The sequence below is a fragment of the Centroberyx gerrardi genome, chromosome 17 (genome assembly GCF_048128805.1).
Source record: "Centroberyx gerrardi isolate f3 chromosome 17, fCenGer3.hap1.cur.20231027, whole genome shotgun sequence".
In the NCBI taxonomy this organism is placed as follows: domain Eukaryota; kingdom Metazoa; phylum Chordata; class Actinopteri; order Beryciformes; family Berycidae; genus Centroberyx; species Centroberyx gerrardi.
The window spans coordinates 26,218,839-26,236,648 of NC_136013.1; the positions used below are offsets into that span (position 1 = coordinate 26,218,839).

General features: G+C 41.0%; 20 non-coding genes across 20 annotated transcripts; all 20 read right to left on the reverse strand.

The window, feature by feature from the left end:
- Positions 1 to 4,446: 4,446 nt before the first annotated feature.
- LOC144542707 (U4 spliceosomal RNA) lies at positions 4,447 to 4,587 on the reverse strand. Its single transcript, XR_013507404.1, has one exon. It is a non-coding gene; the product is annotated as a U4 spliceosomal RNA (small nuclear RNA).
- Positions 4,588 to 5,215: 628 nt separating this feature from the next.
- Positions 5,216 to 5,356, reverse strand: LOC144542714 (U4 spliceosomal RNA). Its single transcript, XR_013507412.1, has one exon. It is a non-coding gene; the product is annotated as a U4 spliceosomal RNA (small nuclear RNA).
- A 636-nt stretch (positions 5,357 to 5,992) lies between these two features.
- Positions 5,993 to 6,133, reverse strand: LOC144542708 (U4 spliceosomal RNA). Its single transcript, XR_013507405.1, has one exon. It is a non-coding gene; the product is annotated as a U4 spliceosomal RNA (small nuclear RNA).
- Positions 6,134 to 6,761: 628 nt separating this feature from the next.
- Positions 6,762 to 6,902, reverse strand: LOC144542691 (U4 spliceosomal RNA). The gene has a single exon (XR_013507389.1). It is a non-coding gene; the product is annotated as a U4 spliceosomal RNA (small nuclear RNA).
- Positions 6,903 to 7,551: 649 nt separating this feature from the next.
- On the reverse strand, positions 7,552 to 7,692 carry LOC144542660 (U4 spliceosomal RNA). Its single transcript, XR_013507361.1, has one exon. It is a non-coding gene; the product is annotated as a U4 spliceosomal RNA (small nuclear RNA).
- Positions 7,693 to 8,329: 637 nt separating this feature from the next.
- On the reverse strand, positions 8,330 to 8,470 carry LOC144542677 (U4 spliceosomal RNA). The gene has a single exon (XR_013507373.1). It is a non-coding gene; the product is annotated as a U4 spliceosomal RNA (small nuclear RNA).
- Positions 8,471 to 9,100: 630 nt separating this feature from the next.
- LOC144542668 (U4 spliceosomal RNA) lies at positions 9,101 to 9,241 on the reverse strand. Its single transcript, XR_013507367.1, has one exon. It is a non-coding gene; the product is annotated as a U4 spliceosomal RNA (small nuclear RNA).
- Positions 9,242 to 9,410: 169 nt separating this feature from the next.
- LOC144542656 (U4 spliceosomal RNA) lies at positions 9,411 to 9,551 on the reverse strand. Its single transcript, XR_013507358.1, has one exon. It is a non-coding gene; the product is annotated as a U4 spliceosomal RNA (small nuclear RNA).
- A 636-nt stretch (positions 9,552 to 10,187) lies between these two features.
- On the reverse strand, positions 10,188 to 10,328 carry LOC144542678 (U4 spliceosomal RNA). Its single transcript, XR_013507374.1, has one exon. It is a non-coding gene; the product is annotated as a U4 spliceosomal RNA (small nuclear RNA).
- A 630-nt stretch (positions 10,329 to 10,958) lies between these two features.
- On the reverse strand, positions 10,959 to 11,099 carry LOC144542673 (U4 spliceosomal RNA). The gene has a single exon (XR_013507370.1). It is a non-coding gene; the product is annotated as a U4 spliceosomal RNA (small nuclear RNA).
- A 169-nt stretch (positions 11,100 to 11,268) lies between these two features.
- On the reverse strand, positions 11,269 to 11,409 carry LOC139923171 (U4 spliceosomal RNA). Its single transcript, XR_011785175.1, has one exon. It is a non-coding gene; the product is annotated as a U4 spliceosomal RNA (small nuclear RNA).
- A 636-nt stretch (positions 11,410 to 12,045) lies between these two features.
- LOC144542679 (U4 spliceosomal RNA) lies at positions 12,046 to 12,186 on the reverse strand. The gene has a single exon (XR_013507375.1). It is a non-coding gene; the product is annotated as a U4 spliceosomal RNA (small nuclear RNA).
- A 636-nt stretch (positions 12,187 to 12,822) lies between these two features.
- On the reverse strand, positions 12,823 to 12,963 carry LOC144542658 (U4 spliceosomal RNA). Its single transcript, XR_013507359.1, has one exon. It is a non-coding gene; the product is annotated as a U4 spliceosomal RNA (small nuclear RNA).
- Positions 12,964 to 13,132: 169 nt separating this feature from the next.
- LOC144542655 (U4 spliceosomal RNA) lies at positions 13,133 to 13,273 on the reverse strand. The gene has a single exon (XR_013507357.1). It is a non-coding gene; the product is annotated as a U4 spliceosomal RNA (small nuclear RNA).
- A 649-nt stretch (positions 13,274 to 13,922) lies between these two features.
- Positions 13,923 to 14,064, reverse strand: LOC144542695 (U4 spliceosomal RNA). The gene has a single exon (XR_013507393.1). It is a non-coding gene; the product is annotated as a U4 spliceosomal RNA (small nuclear RNA).
- Positions 14,065 to 14,694: 630 nt separating this feature from the next.
- LOC144542694 (U4 spliceosomal RNA) lies at positions 14,695 to 14,835 on the reverse strand. Its single transcript, XR_013507392.1, has one exon. It is a non-coding gene; the product is annotated as a U4 spliceosomal RNA (small nuclear RNA).
- Positions 14,836 to 15,484: 649 nt separating this feature from the next.
- LOC139923170 (U4 spliceosomal RNA) lies at positions 15,485 to 15,625 on the reverse strand. Its single transcript, XR_011785174.1, has one exon. It is a non-coding gene; the product is annotated as a U4 spliceosomal RNA (small nuclear RNA).
- A 169-nt stretch (positions 15,626 to 15,794) lies between these two features.
- Positions 15,795 to 15,935, reverse strand: LOC144542716 (U4 spliceosomal RNA). The gene has a single exon (XR_013507414.1). It is a non-coding gene; the product is annotated as a U4 spliceosomal RNA (small nuclear RNA).
- Positions 15,936 to 16,571: 636 nt separating this feature from the next.
- On the reverse strand, positions 16,572 to 16,712 carry LOC144542680 (U4 spliceosomal RNA). The gene has a single exon (XR_013507376.1). It is a non-coding gene; the product is annotated as a U4 spliceosomal RNA (small nuclear RNA).
- A 649-nt stretch (positions 16,713 to 17,361) lies between these two features.
- LOC144542713 (U4 spliceosomal RNA) lies at positions 17,362 to 17,502 on the reverse strand. Its single transcript, XR_013507411.1, has one exon. It is a non-coding gene; the product is annotated as a U4 spliceosomal RNA (small nuclear RNA).
- Positions 17,503 to 17,810: the final 308 nt, after the last annotated feature.

The window sequence follows — 17,810 nt, forward strand, 5'->3', positions numbered from 1 at the left end:
TACTTTGACTGATAAATAACTAAAACTGATTCTGAAATTCTGATCCATTCGTCGTTGTGGCTGTTTGACTAAAAAGTTATTGTCATGTCCTGCAAATACACATACACCATGTTTACATAAGCAGATGGCATGTCTGTGAAAAGTAGTAGAAACCATATCTTTGAATCCTGAGTACATCATATTTGTGTTCTGTGCAATGTATTTCACTGTCCCCTACTGCCCCCCTTCTCTCCTTCCAGGCCTTGAGCAGGTTAACGTGAAAAACCTGTTGTGACCTCCCTTTCTTCTCCAAGTCGACCTCGTATGTTACAGGCCCCACCTTACGCACCACCTGAAATGGGCCCTGCCAGGACGTAAGAGACAACATTCTTGGGTGTGACATCGGCCGGCTCCTCCCATGTCTCTCTCAGTACATCCAGGGGCCCCCGAACAGTCTTGCCATATAAGAGTTCGAATGGGGAAAACCCCGTAGAAGCCTGAGGCACCTCTCGATACGCGAACAGGAGATATGGAAGCCAAGCATCCCAGTCATTGCCAGATTCCTCAACAAATCTTCTGAGCATTCGCTTGAGCATCTGATTAAAACACTCCACTAATCCATCAGTATGAGGATGATATGGAGTACTGCGTATGGACTTAATGCCAAGGAACTTAAACATGTGCTTTAATAGAGTAGACATGAAATTACTACCCTGGTCTGTTATTATCTCTCTGGGAATGCCAACACATGTAATGAACTGTCCTGTGATGATGATGAGGAGGCTAAGCCGAGCCTCAGCCACCTGTCTGAGGAGAAAAGGGCAGAGTTGGAGAAGGTGTTGGGCAGGCCAGGGTTGTTCACAAAGAAACCTGGACTTACATCGGTAGTAGAGCATACCATTCACCTCCTAGATCCTACACCAGTCCGTCAGCGCATGTATTGCATCCCGGAGCGTATGCTGGGAGCTATGAAGAAGGAAGTGGATGCTATGCTGTGGTTAGGAGTGGTGGTACCTTCGGAGTGCTCCTGGAGTAGTCCCTTGGTGATAGTGCCAAAGAAGAATGGAGAAGGGAGGCCGTGTGTGGACTTCAGGAAGGTAAACAAGGCCTCAAGCTTTGACTGTTATCCACTCCCACGGATTGATTGACATTCTGGACCGGTTGGGCCCTGCAAAGTTCCTAACTACACTGGATCTGAGTAAAGGTTACTGGTAGGTGCCATTAGCCCAAGAATCCAGACACCTGGACCTTTTGGACCCCCTTTGGACTATTTTAATTTACAACCATGCCATTTGGCCTGCAGGGGGCGCCAGCTACGTTTCATTGATTAATGGATAAGGTCTTACGTGGCTGTGAAGACTTTGCAGCTGCATATCTGGATGATGTGGTGGTTTTTAGCCAGTCCTGGGAGCAGCACCTGCAGCACCTGGAAGCTGTGCTGGAGCAGATACAGAGGGCGGGGCTAACAGTGAATGGTTCCAAGTGTGCTGTGGCATGAAAAGAAGTCCAGTATCTGGGCTACAGCATTGGCCCAGGGGTATGGGGGGGTTGAGACCACAAGTTGACAAAGTCACAGCTGTCGAGAACTGTCCTAGACCTGGCACACGGGCAGCGGTGAAGTCCTTTCTGGGTCTCATTGGCTGGTACTGTCGATTTGTGCCAGACTTCGCTGACATTGCCTATCCGTTGACAGAACTGACTAAGACAAAGAACAAGAAACCCTTTCTATGGAGATAGCTGACGGGGTGGGAAATGTGAAGGGAAACCTTCACGGGCTTATTGCCCTGTCAGAATAGAGGAGGTGGGGTGGACACATGCACACACATACATATGCACCCACACTCATGTGTTTAAACCCACCTAATATAGTCTGATCTAAATGAGATGTGGATATTAATGGGGAAGTGTAACTTTATTTAACATTTGTATTGGCCAATACATGTTCAATTCATTTGCATTCTTGATTCTGTTGCTAACGTTAATTCATCAATTCATTCTGATCAGTGAAGTTAAATAAGTTATTGCTATGCTTTTGGAGAGGGGGGTTGTTATTATTGTTGTCAGTAGTTAAATGCATGGTTAAATGTATGTAATCTCTTATTAGGTTGATATGTTGCACCTGTGGGGAACTGATAAAGGCTGCCGGAATGGGGGGAGGGGGTTGTTCCTCTCTGGTTCCTTGGACTGGAGAGGCGAGTCAGGGAGATGTCTCCGTGAGGAGCTCTCCATAGTCCTGGCCTGTCTGTATTGATGAGCTTTTCCAATAAAGTATGTTTTTATAGTATGTGTTGGTCCAGAGTTTCCATCCGAGAACAGGCGCCATAGCCTGAATGTAACACATATACAGACTGCAAATCAGGTTCTCCGGCGAGGGTTACTCCATCGTTGCCCATGCTACCCCTCTCACCACATGGGCTGGCTAGTTTAAAGGAGCAGCAGAGGGAGAAGGCGCTGATATAGCCGTGGGCTGGGAGGAGAACGGACACTCACCCTTAAAGTGACCAGGGCGAAGGCAGTGACGACATAGCTTGTCAAGCCTGCAGTGCATATAGGTGGAATGTTCCTTAGTGCCACACACTCTGAATGAAGGACTGGACTGGTTGCCTGAGTGCTGGGACTGACGAGGCCGTGTCTGGCCAGCAGTTGCAAGGGTTGCAGTGCACAGCGTGAGGAACTTTTCAAACATAGTGACCACTTGTTGAAGGCTGGGCTCAGCAGCAGGAGTGGTGGAAGCAGGAGCAGTCTGAGAAACTGGCATTACCGGAGGCAGAGACTGGTTAACCACAGGAGGGGTCGGATGTAGCTGACCACCACGAGCTGTGGTGAACCTAGAGTGAGACAAGAGATGACTCGCCACAGAAGATGATAGCGGAGGCTGAGGTTCACTGACATGACATAGTGGGGAGACAACATTCATGCCCTGACTGCAGGCTGACACACTGACAGTATGCTGGACATGAGTAGTGGCACTTTGACGATATTTTTCGCTTTACCGGTCAGCCGGCTCATTACAGGCTCGAACATCTCACTGTGTGAACTATAGTTCATCCTGGCTACATATCTCCTCATCATTTCTTCCCACTCACGTATGGAAAACTTGTCAGACTGATCACCTCTGAAGCTGTGAAGCTTCAGCACACCCTGGAGAGTGGTGTGCAGACGGAGACTGGGAATGGCTACCACTGGGCTGGTGCATGATGTGCAAACTGGCAGTGACGGTTTCACCAATCTGTTTGATCAAATCAGCAATAATACCACCAAATGCTTCAGTAGTAATGACTTGAACAGGTTGAGGGTTAGCGTGTGTAATGGGTGTAGAACTGGCAGTAGGACGCACAGGTGAACCCAACACTGACTGGTTAACTGTGTTCTCATTTTCATTTAATACGGGAGCTACAAGCCTACCCCTCCCATGACAAAATGACAACACTCCCCGGCCCCTCGCAAACCCATATCTAAGAGTGCTCTCAACTGGGTTAGACATATCACTCAGGCTGAAAATAACCCCAGCAGACTTCATTTAATATCAGTGTATACCCATGAAAATGCAAAGAAAGATTACAACTGGAAATACTCTCATAAATAAAAACCAGAAAACACCTTTACAAACGCAATAGTTAACAAATGTAACCTGTTAGAGCAAAGCTGAAACACCCAAAATGATTAAGCGGAAATTTAAATCTGAGTCTGTCAACTAACGATCAAATGTTTCTTGTTTTTGTTGGGGGTAACCAGAACGGTTGGAATCTTTAAAACAGCGACACCAGCAAAAGCTAAGGATCCATGATTTTTCAATAGACTACGATATTGCCTCTGCGAAAGAACAATGTCAAGTGTTCACAGTGACATGTTTGATCTGGGCTTGCTCTCGCACGCACAACACACACGGTGCATTTCTAAATTCTTACTGGGTGTACTTTTGAGTCAAGTACAACATTTTATAATGCAAGCATGATCAGAGTGTGCTATCTTTTAATAACGAGTTCAAAGTTCAATAAGAAATGAAGTGTATAATAATAAAGAGGATTAGTTGAGTGTACAATCGAATGTACATGCAAAGCATTCTGGGTAATGTGAAGACAGACACCCATAGTTTGCAAGCTGGAGCTGCACTACTTGCTATGCAACCCAATGCATTGCAAGGGAAAAGTCTGTCGGGACAGCAACAAACAATGCTATTATGTATGACATTTTCAGACCCTTTTTCAAATCAAGTTAAACAGTGCCCCTAGTGGGTGGGATTAGTAAAAGTAATACGTTTTTTGCAGAGCTTGATGGCAAAATTCCCGCTGCTATATGACCCCATTGTGGAAATTTAAACCTGGGTCTGTCAACTAAAGATCAAATGTTTCTTGTTTTTTGTTGGGGGTAACCAGAACGGTTGGAATCTTTAAACCTGCGATACCAGCAAATGCTAAGGGTCCATGATTATGGTTAAGAAGATTCACATTGAAACAATGTATTTAGTCTCCTTGGAGACTAGCAAAAATTGCCATGGCTGACTATATTTCAAGTCATCCTGGCGGGGTATTGGGTTAAGTTTTCAACCAGCAATCACCACGTCTCAGTAGACCTTCATAGACTACAATATTGCCTCTGCGCAAAAATTCTGTTTAACATTTACATGTTTGATCTGGGCTGGGTCTCACATCCACAATACACATGGCGCATTTCTAAATTCTTACTGGGTGTACTTTTTAGTCAAGTACAACATTTTATAATGCAAGCATGATCAGAGTGTGCTATCTTTTAATAACGAGTTCAAAGTTCAATTAGAAATGAAGTGTATAATAGTAAAGAGGATTAGTTGAGTGTACAATCGAATGTACATGCAAAGCATTCTGGGTAATGTGAAGACAGACACCCATAGTTTGCAAGCTGAAGCTGCACTACTTGCTATGCAACTCAATGCATTGCAAGGGAAAAGTCTGTCGGGACAGCAACAAACAATGCTATTATGTTTGACATTTTCAGAACATTTTCAAATCAAGTTAAACAGTGCCCCTAGTGGGTGGGATTAGTAAACGTAATCCGTTTTTTGCAGAGCTTGAAGGCAAAATTCCCGCTGCTATATGACCCCATTGTGGAAATTTAAACCTGGGTCTGTCAACTAACGTTCAAATGTTTCTTGTTGGGGTTAACCAGAACGGTTGGAATCTTTAAACCTGCGATACCGGCAAAAGCTAGGGGTCCATGACTATGGTTAAGAAGATCCACATTGAAACAACGTATTTAGTCTCCTTGGAGACTAGCAAAAATTGCCATGGCTGACTATATTTCAAGTCATCCTGGCGGAGTATTGGGTTAAGTTTTCAACCAGCAATAATCACGTCTCAGTAGACCTTCATAGACTATGATATTGCCTCTGCGCAAAAATTCTGTTTAAGATTTACATGTTTGATCTGGGCTGGGTCTCACATCCACAACACACATGGCGCATTTCTAAATTCTTACTGGGTGTACTTTTTAGTCAAGTACAACATTTTATAATGCAAGCATGATCAGAGTGTGCTATCTTTTAATAACGAGTTCAAAGTTCAATTAGAAATGAAGTGTATAATAATAAAGAGGATTAGTTGAGTGTACAAGCGAATGTACATGCAAAGCATTCTGGGTAATGTGAAGACAGACACCCATAGTTTGCAAGCTGGAGCTGCACTACTTGCTATGCAACCCAATGCATTGCAAGGGAAAAGTCTGTCGGGACAGCAACAAACAATGCTATTATGTTTGATATTTTCAGACCCTTTTTCAAATCAAGTTAAACAGTGCCCCTAGTGGGTGGGATTAGTAAAAGTAATACGTTTTTTGCAGAGCTTGATGGCAAAATTCCCGCTGCTATATGACCCCATTGTGGAAATTTAAACCTGGGTCTGTCAACTAACGATCAAATGTTTCTTGTTTTTTGTTGGGGGTAACCAGAACGGTTGGAATCTTTAAACCTGCGATACCAGCAAATGCTAAGGGTCCATGATTATGGTTAAGAAGATTCACATTGAAACAATGTATTTAGTCTCCTTGGAGACTAGCAAAAATTGCCATGGCTGACTATATTTCAAGTCATCCTGGCGGGGTATTGGGTTAAGTTTTCAACCAGCAATCACCACGTCTCAGTAGACCTTCATAGACTACAATATTGCCTCTGCGCAAAAATTCTGTTTAACATTTACATGTTTGATCTGGGCTGGGTCTCACATCCACAATACACATGGCGCATTTCTAAATTCTTACTGGGTGTACTTTTTAGTCAAGTACAACATTTTATAATGCAAGCATGATCAGAGTGTGCTATCTTTTAATAACGAGTTCAAAGTTCAATTAGAAATGAAGTGTATAATAGTAAAGAGGATTAGTTGAGTGTACAATCGAATGTACATGCAAAGCATTCTGGGTAATGTGAAGACAGACACCCATAGTTTGCAAGCTGAAGCTGCACTACTTGCTATGCAACGCAATGCATTGCAAGGGAAAAGTCTGTCGGGACAGCAACAAACAATGCTATTATGTTTGACATTTTCAGAACATTTTCAAATCAAGTTAAACAGTGCCCCTAGTGGGTGGGATTAGTAAACGTAATCCGTTTTTTGCAGAGCTTGATGGCAAAATTCCCGCTGCTATATGACCCCATTGTGGAAATTTAAACCTGGGTCTGTCAACTAACGTTCAAATGTTTCTTGTTGGGATTAACCAGAACGATTGGAATCTTTAAACCTGCGATACCGGCAAAAGCTAGGGGTCCATGACTATGGTTAAGAAGATCCACATTGAAACAACGTATTTAGTCTCCTTGGAGACTAGCAAAAATTGCCATGGCTGACTATATTTCAAGTCATCCTGGCGGGGTATTGGGTTAAGTTTTCAACCAGCAATAATCACGTCTCAGTAGACCTTCATAGACTACGATATTGCCTCTGCGCAAAAATTCTGTTTAAGATTTACATGTTTGATCTGGGCTGGATCTCACATCCACAACACACATGGCGCATTTCTAAATTCTTACTGGGTGTACTTTTTAGTCAAGTACAACATTTTATAATGCAAGCATGATCAGAGTGTGCTATCTTTTAATAACGAGTTCAAAGTTCAATTAGAAATGAAGTGTATAATAATAAAGAGGATTAGTTGAGTGTACAAGCGAATGTACATGGAAAGCATTCTGGGTAATGTGAAGACAGACACCCATAGTTTGCAAGCTGAAGCTGCACTACTTGCTATGCAACGCAATGCATTGCAAGGGAAAAGTCTGTCGGGACAGCAACAAACAATGCTATTATGTTTGACATTTTCAGACCATTTTTCAAATCAAGTTAAACAGTGCCAGGTGGGATTAGTGTGAACAGGTGGGATTAGTAAACGTAATCCGTTTTTTGCAGAGCTTGATGGCAAAATTCCAGCTGCTATATGACCCCATTGTTGAAATTTAAACCTGGGTCTGTCAACTAACGATCAAATGTTTCTTGTTTTTTGTTGGGGGTAACCAGAACGGTTGGAATCTTTAAACCTGCGATACCGGCAAAAGCTAAGGGTCCATGATTATGGTTAAAAAGATTCACATTGAAACAATGTATTTAGTCTCCTTGGAGACTAGCAAAAATTGCCATGGCTGACTATATTTCAAGTCATCCTGGCGGGGTATTGGGTTAAGTTTTCAACCAGCAATAACCACGTCTCAGTAGACCTTCATAGACTACGATATTGCCTCTGCGCAAAAATTCTGTTTAACATTTACATGTTTGATCTGGGCTGGGTCTCACATCCACAATACACATGGCGCATTTCTAAATTCTTACTGGGTGTACTTTTTAGTCAAGTACACCATTTTATAATGCAAGCATGATCAGAGTGTGCTATCTTTTAATAACGAGTTCAAAGTTCAATTAGAAATGAAGTGTATAATAATAAAGAGGATTAGTTGAGTGTACAAGCGAATGTACATGGAAAGCATTCTGGGTAATGTGAAGACAGACACCCATAGTTTGCAAGCTCAAGCTGCACTACTTGCTATGCAACGCAATGCATTGCAAGGGAAAAGTCTGTCGGGACAGCAACAAACAATGCTATTATGTTTGACATTTTCAGACCATTTTTCAAATCAAGTTAAACAGTGCCCCTAGTGGGTGGGATTAGTAAAATTAATACGTTTTTTTGCAGAGCTTGATGGCAAAATTCCCGCTGCTATATGACCCCATTGTGGAAATTTAAACCTGGGTCTGTCAACTAACGATCAAATGTTTCTTGTTTTTTGTTGGGGGTAACCAGAACGGTTGGAATCTTTAAACCTGCGATACCGGCAAAAGCTAAGGGTCCATGATTATGGTTAAAAAGATTCACATTGAAACAATGTATTTAGTCTCCTTGGAGACTAGCAAAAATTGCCATGGCTGACTATATTTCAAGTCATCCTGGCGGGGTATTGGGTTAAGTTTTCAACCAGCAATAATCACGTCTCAGTAGACCTTCATAGACTACGATATTGCCTCTGCGAAAGAATACTGTCAAGGAGTCACATGTTTGATCTGGTCTTGCTCTCGCACGCACAACACACACGGCGCATTTCTAAATTATTACTGGGTGTACTTTTTAGTCAAGTACAACATTTTATAATGCAAGCATGATCAGAGTGTGCTATCTTTTAATAACGAGTTCAAAGTTCAATTAGAAATGAAGTGTATAAAAATAAAGAGGATTAGTTGAGTGTACAAGCGAATGTACATGGAAAGCATTCTGGGTAATGTGAAGACAGACACCCATAGTTTGCAAGCTGAAGCTGCACTACTTGCTATGCAACGCAATGCATTGCAAGGGAAAAGTCTGTCGGGACAGCAACAAACAATGCTATTATGTTTGACATTTTCAGACCATTTTTCAAATCAAGTTAAACAGTGCCAGGTGGGATTAGTAAACGTAATCCGTTTTTTGCAGAGCTTGATGGCAAAATTCCAGCTGCTATATGACCCCATTGTGGAAATTTAAACCTTGGTCTGTCAACTAACGATCAAATGTTTCTTGTTTTTTGTTGGGGGTAACCAGAACGGTTGGAATCTTTAAACCTGCGATACCGGCAAAAGCTAAGGGTCCATGATTATGGTTAAAAAGATTCACATTGAAACAATGTATTTAGTCTCCTTGGAGACTAGCAAAAATTGCCATGGCTGACTATATTTCAAGTCATCCTGGCGGGGTATTGGGTTAAGTTTTCAACCAGCAATAACCACGTCTCAGTAGACCTTCATAGACTACGATATTGCCTCTGCGCAAAAATTCTGTTTAACATTTACATGTTTGATCTGGGCTGGGTCTCACATCCACAACACACATGGCGCATTTCTAAATTCTTACTCGGTGTAAGAATTACACCCAGATTACACCCAACAAAAGCTAAGGGTCCATGATTATGGTAAAGTAGATTCACATTGAAACAATGTGTTTAGTCTCCTTGGAGATTAGCAAAAACTGCCATGGCTGACTGTATTTCAAGTCATCCTGGCAGGGTATTGGGTTAAGTTTTCAACCAGCAATAATCACGTCTCAGTAGACCTTCATAGACTACAACATTGCCTCTGCGAAAGTATACTGTCAAGGAGTCACATGTTTGATCTGGTCTTGCTCTCGCACGCACAACACACACGGCGCATTTCTAAATTATTACTGGGTGTACTTTTTAGTCAAGTACAACATTTTATAATGCAAGCATGATCAGAGTGTGCTATCTTTTAATAACGAGTTCAAAGTTCAATTAGAAATGAAGTGTATAATAATAAAGAGGATTAGTTGAGTGTACAAGCGAATGTACATGGAAAGCATTCTGGGTAATGTGAAGACAGACACCCATAGTTTGCAAGCTGAAGCTGCACTACTTGCTATGCAACCCAATGCTTTGCAAGAGAAAAGTCTGTCGGGACAGCAACAAACAATGCTATTATGTTTGACATTTTCAGACCATTTTTCAAATCAAGTTAAACAGTGCCCCTAGTGGGTGGGATTAGTAAAAGTAATACGTTTTTTGCAGAGCTTGATGGCAAAATTCCCGCTGCTATATGACCCCATTGTGGAAATTTAAACCTGGGTCTGTCAACTAAAGATCAAATGTTTCTTGTTTTTTGTTGGGGGTAACCAGAACGGTTAGAATCTTTAAACTTGCGATACCAGCAAAAGCTAAGGGTCCATGATTATGGTAAAGAAGATTCACATTGAAACAATGTATTTAGTCTCCTTGGAGACTAGCAAAAATTGCCATGGCTGACTATATTTCAAGTCATCCTGGCGGGGTATTGGGTTAAGTTTTCAACCAGCAATAATCACGTCTCAGTAGACCTTCATAGACTACGATATTGCCTCTGCGAAAGAATACTGTCAAGGAGTCACATGTTTGATCTGGTCTTGCTCTCGCACGCACAACACACACGGCGCATTTCTAAATTATTACTGGGTGTACTTTTTAGTCAAGTACAACATTTTATAATGCAAGCATGATCAGAGTGTGCTATCTTTTAATAACGAGTTCAAAGTTCAATTAGAAATGAAGTGTATAAAAATAAAGAGGATTAGTTGAGTGTACAAGCGAATGTACATGGAAAGCATTCTGGGTAATGTGAAGACAGACACCCATAGTTTGCAAGCTGAAGCTGCACTACTTGCTATGCAACGCAATGCATTGCAAGGGAAAAGTCTGTCGGGACAGCAACAAACAATGCTATTATGTTTGACATTTTCAGACCATTTTTCAAATCAAGTTAAACAGTGCCAGGTGGGATTAGTAAACGTAATCCGTTTTTTGCAGAGCTTGATGGCAAAATTCCAGCTGCTATATGACCCCATTGTGGAAATTTAAACCTTGGTCTGTCAACTAACGATCAAATGTTTCTTGTTTTTTGTTGGGGGTAACCAGAACGGTTGGAATCTTTAAACCTGCGATACCGGCAAAAGCTAAGGGTCCATGATTATGGTTAAAAATATTCACATTGAAACAATGTATTTAGTCTCCTTGGAGACTAGCAAAAATTGCCATGGCTGACTATATTTCAAGTCATCCTGGCGGGGTATTGGGTTAAGTTTTCAACCAGCAATAACCACGTCTCAGTAGACCTTCATAGACTACGATATTGCCTCTGCGCAAAAATTCTGTTTAACATTTACATGTTTGATCTGGGCTGGGTCTCACATCCACAACACACATGGCGCATTTCTAAATTCTTACTCGGTGTAAGAATTACACCCAGATTACACCCAACAAAAGCTAAGGGTCCATGATTATGGTAAAGTAGATTCACATTGAAACAATGTGTTTAGTCTCCTTGGAGATTAGCAAAAATTGCCATGGCTGACTGTATTTCAAGTCATCCTGGCAGGGTATTGGGTTAAGTTTTCAACCAGCAATAATCACGTCTCAGTAGACCTTCATAGACTACAACATTGCCTCTGCGAAAGTATACTGTCAAGGAGTCACATGTTTGATCTGGTCTTGCTCTCGCACGCACAACACACACGGCGCATTTCTAAATTATTACTGGGTGTACTTTTTAGTCAAGTACAACATTTTATAATGCAAGCATGATCAGAGTGTGCTATCTTTTAATAACGAGTTCAAAGTTCAATTAGAAATGAAGTGTATAATAATAAAGAGGATTAGTTGAGTGTACAAGCGAATGTACATGGAAAGCATTCTGGGTAATGTGAAGACAGACACCCATAGTTTGCAAGCTGAAGCTGCACTACTTGCTATGCAACCCAATGCTTTGCAAGAGAAAAGTCTGTCGGGACAGCAACAAACAATGCTATTATGTTTGACATTTTCAGACCATTTTTCAAATCAAGTTAAACAGTGCCCCTAGTGGGTGGGATTAGTAAAAGTAATACGTTTTTTGCAGAGCTTGATGGCAAAATTCCCGCTGCTATATGACCCCATTGTGGAAATTTAAACCTGGGTCTGTCAACTAAAGATCAAATGTTTCTTGTTTTTTGTTGGGGGTAACCAGAACGGTTAGAATCTTTAAACTTGCGATACCAGCAAAAGCTAAGGGTCCATGATTATGGTAAAGAAGATTCACATTGAAACAATGTATTTAGTCTCCTTGGAGACTAGCAAAAATTGCCATGGCTGACTATATTTCAAGTCATCCTGGCGGGGTATTGGGTTAAGTTTTCAACCAGCAATAATCACGTCTCAGTAGACCTTCATAGACTACGATATTGCCTCTGCGAAAGAATACTGTCAAGGAGTCACATGTTTGATCTGGTCTTGCTCTCGCACGCACAACACACACGGCGCATTTCTAAATTATTACTGGGTGTACTTTTTAGTCAAGTACAACATTTTATGATGCAAGCATGATCAGAGTGTGCTATCTTTTAATAACGAGTACAAAGTTCAATTAGAAATGAAGTGTATAATAATAAAGAGGATTAGTTGAGTGTATAATCGAATGTACATGCAAAGCATTCTGGGTAATGTGAAGACAGACACCCTTAGTTTGCAAGCTGAAGCTGCACTACTTGCTATGCAACGCAATACATTGCAAGGGAAAAGTCTGTCGGGACAGCAACAAACAATGCTATTATGTTTGACATTTTCAGACCCTTTTTCAAATCAAGTTAAACAGTGCCCCTAGTGGGTGGGATTAGTAAAAGTAATACGTTTTTTGCAGAGCTTGATGGCAAAATTCCAGCTGCTATATGACCCCATTGTGGAAATTTAAACCTGGGTCTGTCAACTAACGATCAAATGTTTCTTGTTTTTTGTTGGGGGTAACCAGAACGGTCGGAATCTTTAAACCTGCGATACCGGCAAAAGCTAAGGGTCCATGATTATGGTTAAGAAGATTCACATTGAAACAATGTATTTAGTCTCCTCGGAGACTAGCAAAAATTGCCATGGCTGACTATATTTCAAGTCATCCTGGCGGGGTATTGGGTTAAGTTTTCAACCAGCAATAATCACGTCTCAGTAGACCTTCATAGACTACGATATTGCCTCTGCGCAAAAATCCTGTTTAACATTTACATGTTTGATCTGGGCTGGGTCTCACATCCACAACACACATGGCGCATTTCTAAATTCTTACTGGGTGTAAGAATTACACCCAGATTACACCCAGTAAAATCTAAGGGTCCATGATTATGGTAAAGAAGATTCACATTGAAACAATGTGTTTAGTCTCCTTGGAGACTAGCAAAAATTGCCATGGCTGACTATATTTCAAGTCATCCTGGCGGGGTATTGGGTTAAGTTTTCAACCAGCAATAATCACGCCTCAGTAGACAGTCATAGACTACGATATTGCCTCTGCGAAAGAATACTGTCAAGGAGTCACATGTTTGATCTGGTCTTGCTCTCGCATGCACAACACACACGGTGCATTTCTAAATTATTACTGGGTGTACTTTTTAGTCAAGTACAACATTTTATAATGCAAGCATGATCAGAGTGTGCTATCTTTTAATAACGAGTTCAAAGTTCAATTAGAAATGAAGTGTATAAAAATAAAGAGGATTAGTTGAGTGTACAAGCGAATGTACATGGAAAGCATTCTGGGTAATGTGAAGACAGACACCCATAGTTTGCAAGCTGAAGCTGCACTACTTGCTATGCAACGCAATGCATTGCAAGGGAAAAGTCTGTCGGGACAGCAACAAACAATGCTATTATGTTTGACATTTTCAGACCATTTTTCAAATCAAGTTAAACAGTGCCAGGTGGGATTAGTGTGAACAGGTGGGATTAGTAAAGGTAATCCGTTTTTTGCAGAGCTTGATGGCAAAATTCCAGCTGCTATATGACCCCATTGTGGAAATTTAAACCTGGGTCTGTCAACTAACGATCAAATGTTTCTTGTTTTTTGTTGGGGGTAACCAGAACGGTTGGAATCTTTAAACCTGCGATACCGGCAAAAGCTAAGGGTCCATGATTATGGTTAAAAAGATTCACATTGAAACAATGTATTAAGTCTCCTTGGAGACTAGCAAAAATTGCCATGGCTGACTATATTTTCAAGTCATCCTGGCGGGGTATTGGGTTAAGTTTTCAACCAGCAATAATCACGTCTCAGTAGACCTTCATAGACTACGATATTGCCTCTGCGAAAGAATACTGTCAAGGAGTCACATGTTTGATCTGGTCTTGCTCTCGCACGCACAACACACATGGCGCATTTCTAAATTATTACTGGGTGTACTTTTTAGTCAAGTACAACATTTTATAATGCAAGCATGATCAGAGTGTGCTATCTTTTAATAACGAGTTCAAAGTTCAATTAGAAATGAAGTGTATAAAAATAAAGAGGATTAGTTGAGTGTACAAGCGAATGTACATGGAAAGCATTCTGGGTAATGTGAAGACAGACACCCATAGTTTGCAAGCTGAAGCTGCACTACTTGCTATGCAACGCAATGCATTGCAAGGGAAAAGTCTGTCGGGACAGCAACAAACAATGCTATTATGTTTGACATTTTCAGACCATTTTTCAAATCAAGTTAAACAGTGCCAGGTGGGATTAGTAAACGTAATCCGTTTTTTGCAGAGCTTGATGGCAAAATTCCAGCTGCTATATGACCCCATTGTGGAAATTTAAACCTGGGTCTGTCAACTAACGATCAAATGTTTCTTGTTTTTTGTTGGGGGTAACCAGAACGGTTGGAATCTTTAAACCTGCGATACCGGCAAAAGCTAAGGGTCCATGATTATGGTTAAAAAGATTCACATTGAAACAATGTATTTAGTCTCCTTAGAGACTAGCAAAAATTGCCATGGCTGACTATATTTCAAGTCATCCTGGCGGCGTATTGGGTTAAGTTTTCAACCAGCAATAACCACGTCTCAGTAGACCTTCATAGACTACGATATTGCCTCTGCGCAAAAATTCTGTTAAACATTTACATGTTTGATCTGGGCTGGGTCTCACATCCACAACACACATGGCGCATTTCTAAATTCTTACTGGGTGTACTTTTTAGTCAAGTACAACATTTTATGATGCAAGCATGATCAGAGTGTGCTATCTTTTAATAACGAGTACAAAGTTCAATTAGAAATGAAGTGTATAATAATAAAGAGGATTAGTTGAGTGTATAATCGAATGTACATGCAAAGCATTCTGGGTAATGTGAAGACAGACACCCTTAGTTTGCAAGCTGAAGCTGCACTACTTGCTATGCAACCCAATACATTGCAAGGGAAAAGTCTGTCGGGACAGCAACAAACAATGCTATTATGTTTGACATTTTCAGACCATTTTTCAAATCAAGTTAAACAGTGCCAGGTGGGATTAGTGTGAACAGGTGGGATTAGTAAACGTAATCCGTTTTTTGCAGAGCTTGATGGCAAAATTCCAGCTGCTGTATGACCCCATTGTGGAAATTTAAACCTGGGTCTGTCAACTAACGATCAAATGTTTCTTGTTTTTTGTTGGGGGTAACCAGAACGGTTGGAATCTTTAAACCTGCGATACCGGCAAAAGCTAAGGGTCCATGATTATGGTTAAAAAGATTCACATTGAAACAATGTATTTAGTCTCCTTGGAGACTAGCAAAAATTGCCATGGCTGACTATATTTCAAGTCATCCTGGCGGGGTATTGGGTTAAGTTTTCAACCAGCAATAATCACGTCTCAGTAGACCTTCATAGACTACGATATTGCCTCTGCGCAAAAATCCTGTTTAACATTTACAGGTTTGATCTGGGCTGGGTCTCACATCCACAACACACATGGCGCATTTCTAAATTCTTACTGGGTGTAAGAATTACACCCAGATTACACCCAACAAAATCTAAGGGTCCATGATCATGGTTAAAAAGATTCACATTGAAACAATGTATTTAGTGTCCTTGGAGACTAGCAAAAATTGCCATGGCTGACTATATTTCAAGTCATCCTGGCGGGGTATTGGGTTAAGTTTTCAACCAGCAATAATCACGTCTCAGTAGACCTTCATAGACTACGATATTGCCTCTGCGAAAGAATACTGTCAAGGAGTCACATGTTTGATCTGGTCTTGCTCTCGCACGCACAACACACACGGCGCATTTCTAAATTATTACTGGGTGTACTTTTTAGTCAAGTACAACATTTTATAATGCAAGCATGATCAGAGTGTGCTATCTTTTAATAACGAGTTCAAAGTTCAATTAGAAATGAAGTGTATAATAATAAAGAGGATTAGTTGAGTGTACAAGCGAATGTACATGGAAAGCATTCTGGGTAATGTGAAGACAGACACCCATAGTTTGCAAGCTGAAGCTGCACTACTTGCTATGCAACCCAATGCATTGCAAGAGAAAAGTCTGTCGGGACAGCAACAAACAATGCTATTATGTTTGACATTTTCAGACCATTTTTCAAATCAAGTTAAACAGTGCCCCTAGTGGGTGGGATTAGTAAAAGTAATACGTTTTTTGCAGAGCTTGATGGCAAAATTCCCGCTGCTATATGACCCCATTGTGGAAATTTAAACCTGGGTCTGTCAACTAAAGATCAAATGTTTCTTGTTTTTTGTTGGGGGTAACCAGAACGGTTGGAATCTTTAAACTTGCGATACCAGCAAAAGCTAAGGGTCCATGATTATGGTAAAGAAGATTCACATTGAAACAATGTATTTAGTCTCCTTGGAGACTAGCAAAAATTGCCATGGCTGACTATATTTCAAGTCATCCTGGCGGGGTATTGGGTTAAGTTTTCAACCAGCAATAATCACGTCTCAGTAGACCTTCATAGACTACGATATTGCCTCTGCGAAAGAATACTGTCAAGGAGTCACATGTTTGATCTGGTCTTGCTCTCGCACGCACAACACACACGGCGCATTTCTAAATTCTTACTGGGTGTACTTTTTAGTCAAGTACAACATTTTATAATGCAAGCATGATCAGAGTGTGCTATCTTTTAATAACGAGTTCAAAGTTCAATTAGAAATGAAGTGTATAAAAATAAAGAGGATTAGTTGAGTGTACAAGCGAATGTACATGGAAAGCATTCTGGGTAATGTGAAGACAGACACCCATAGTTTGCAAGCTGAAGCTGCACTACTTGCTATGCAACGCAATGCATTGCAAGGGAAAAGTCTGTCGGGACAGCAACAAACAATGCTATTATGTTTGACATTTTCAGACCATTTTTCAAATCAAGTTAAACAGTGCCAGGTGGGATTAGTGTGAACAGGTGGGATTAGTAAACGTAATCCGTTTTTGGCAGAGCTTGATGGCAAAATTCCAGCTGCTGTATGACCCCATTGTGGAAATTTAAACCTGGGTCTGTCAACTAACGATCAAATGTTTCTTGTTTTTTGTTGGGGGTAACCAGAACGGTTGGAATCTTTAAACCTGCGATACCGGCAAAAGCTAAGGGTCCATGATTATGGTTAAAAAGATTCACATTGAAACAATGTATTTAGTCTGCTTGGAGACTAGCAAAAATTGCCATGGCTGACTATATTTCAAGTCATCCTGGCGGGGTATTGGGTTAAGTTTTCAACCAGCAATAATCACGTCTCAGTAGACCTTCATAGACTACGATATTGCCTCTGCGAAAGAATGCTGTCAAGGAGTCACATGTTTGATCTGGTCTTGCTCTCGCACGCACAACACACACGGCGCATTTCTAAATTATTACTGGGTGTACTTTTTAGTCAAGTACAACATTTTATAATGCAAGCATGATCAGAGTGTGCTATCTTTTAATAACGAGTTCAAAGTTCAATTAGAAATGAAGTGTATAAAAATAAAGAGGATTAGTTGAGTGTACAAGCGAATGTACATGGAAAGCATTCTGGGTAATGTGAAGACAGACACCCATAGTTTGCAAGCTGAAGCTGCACTACTTGCTATGCAACGCAATGCATTG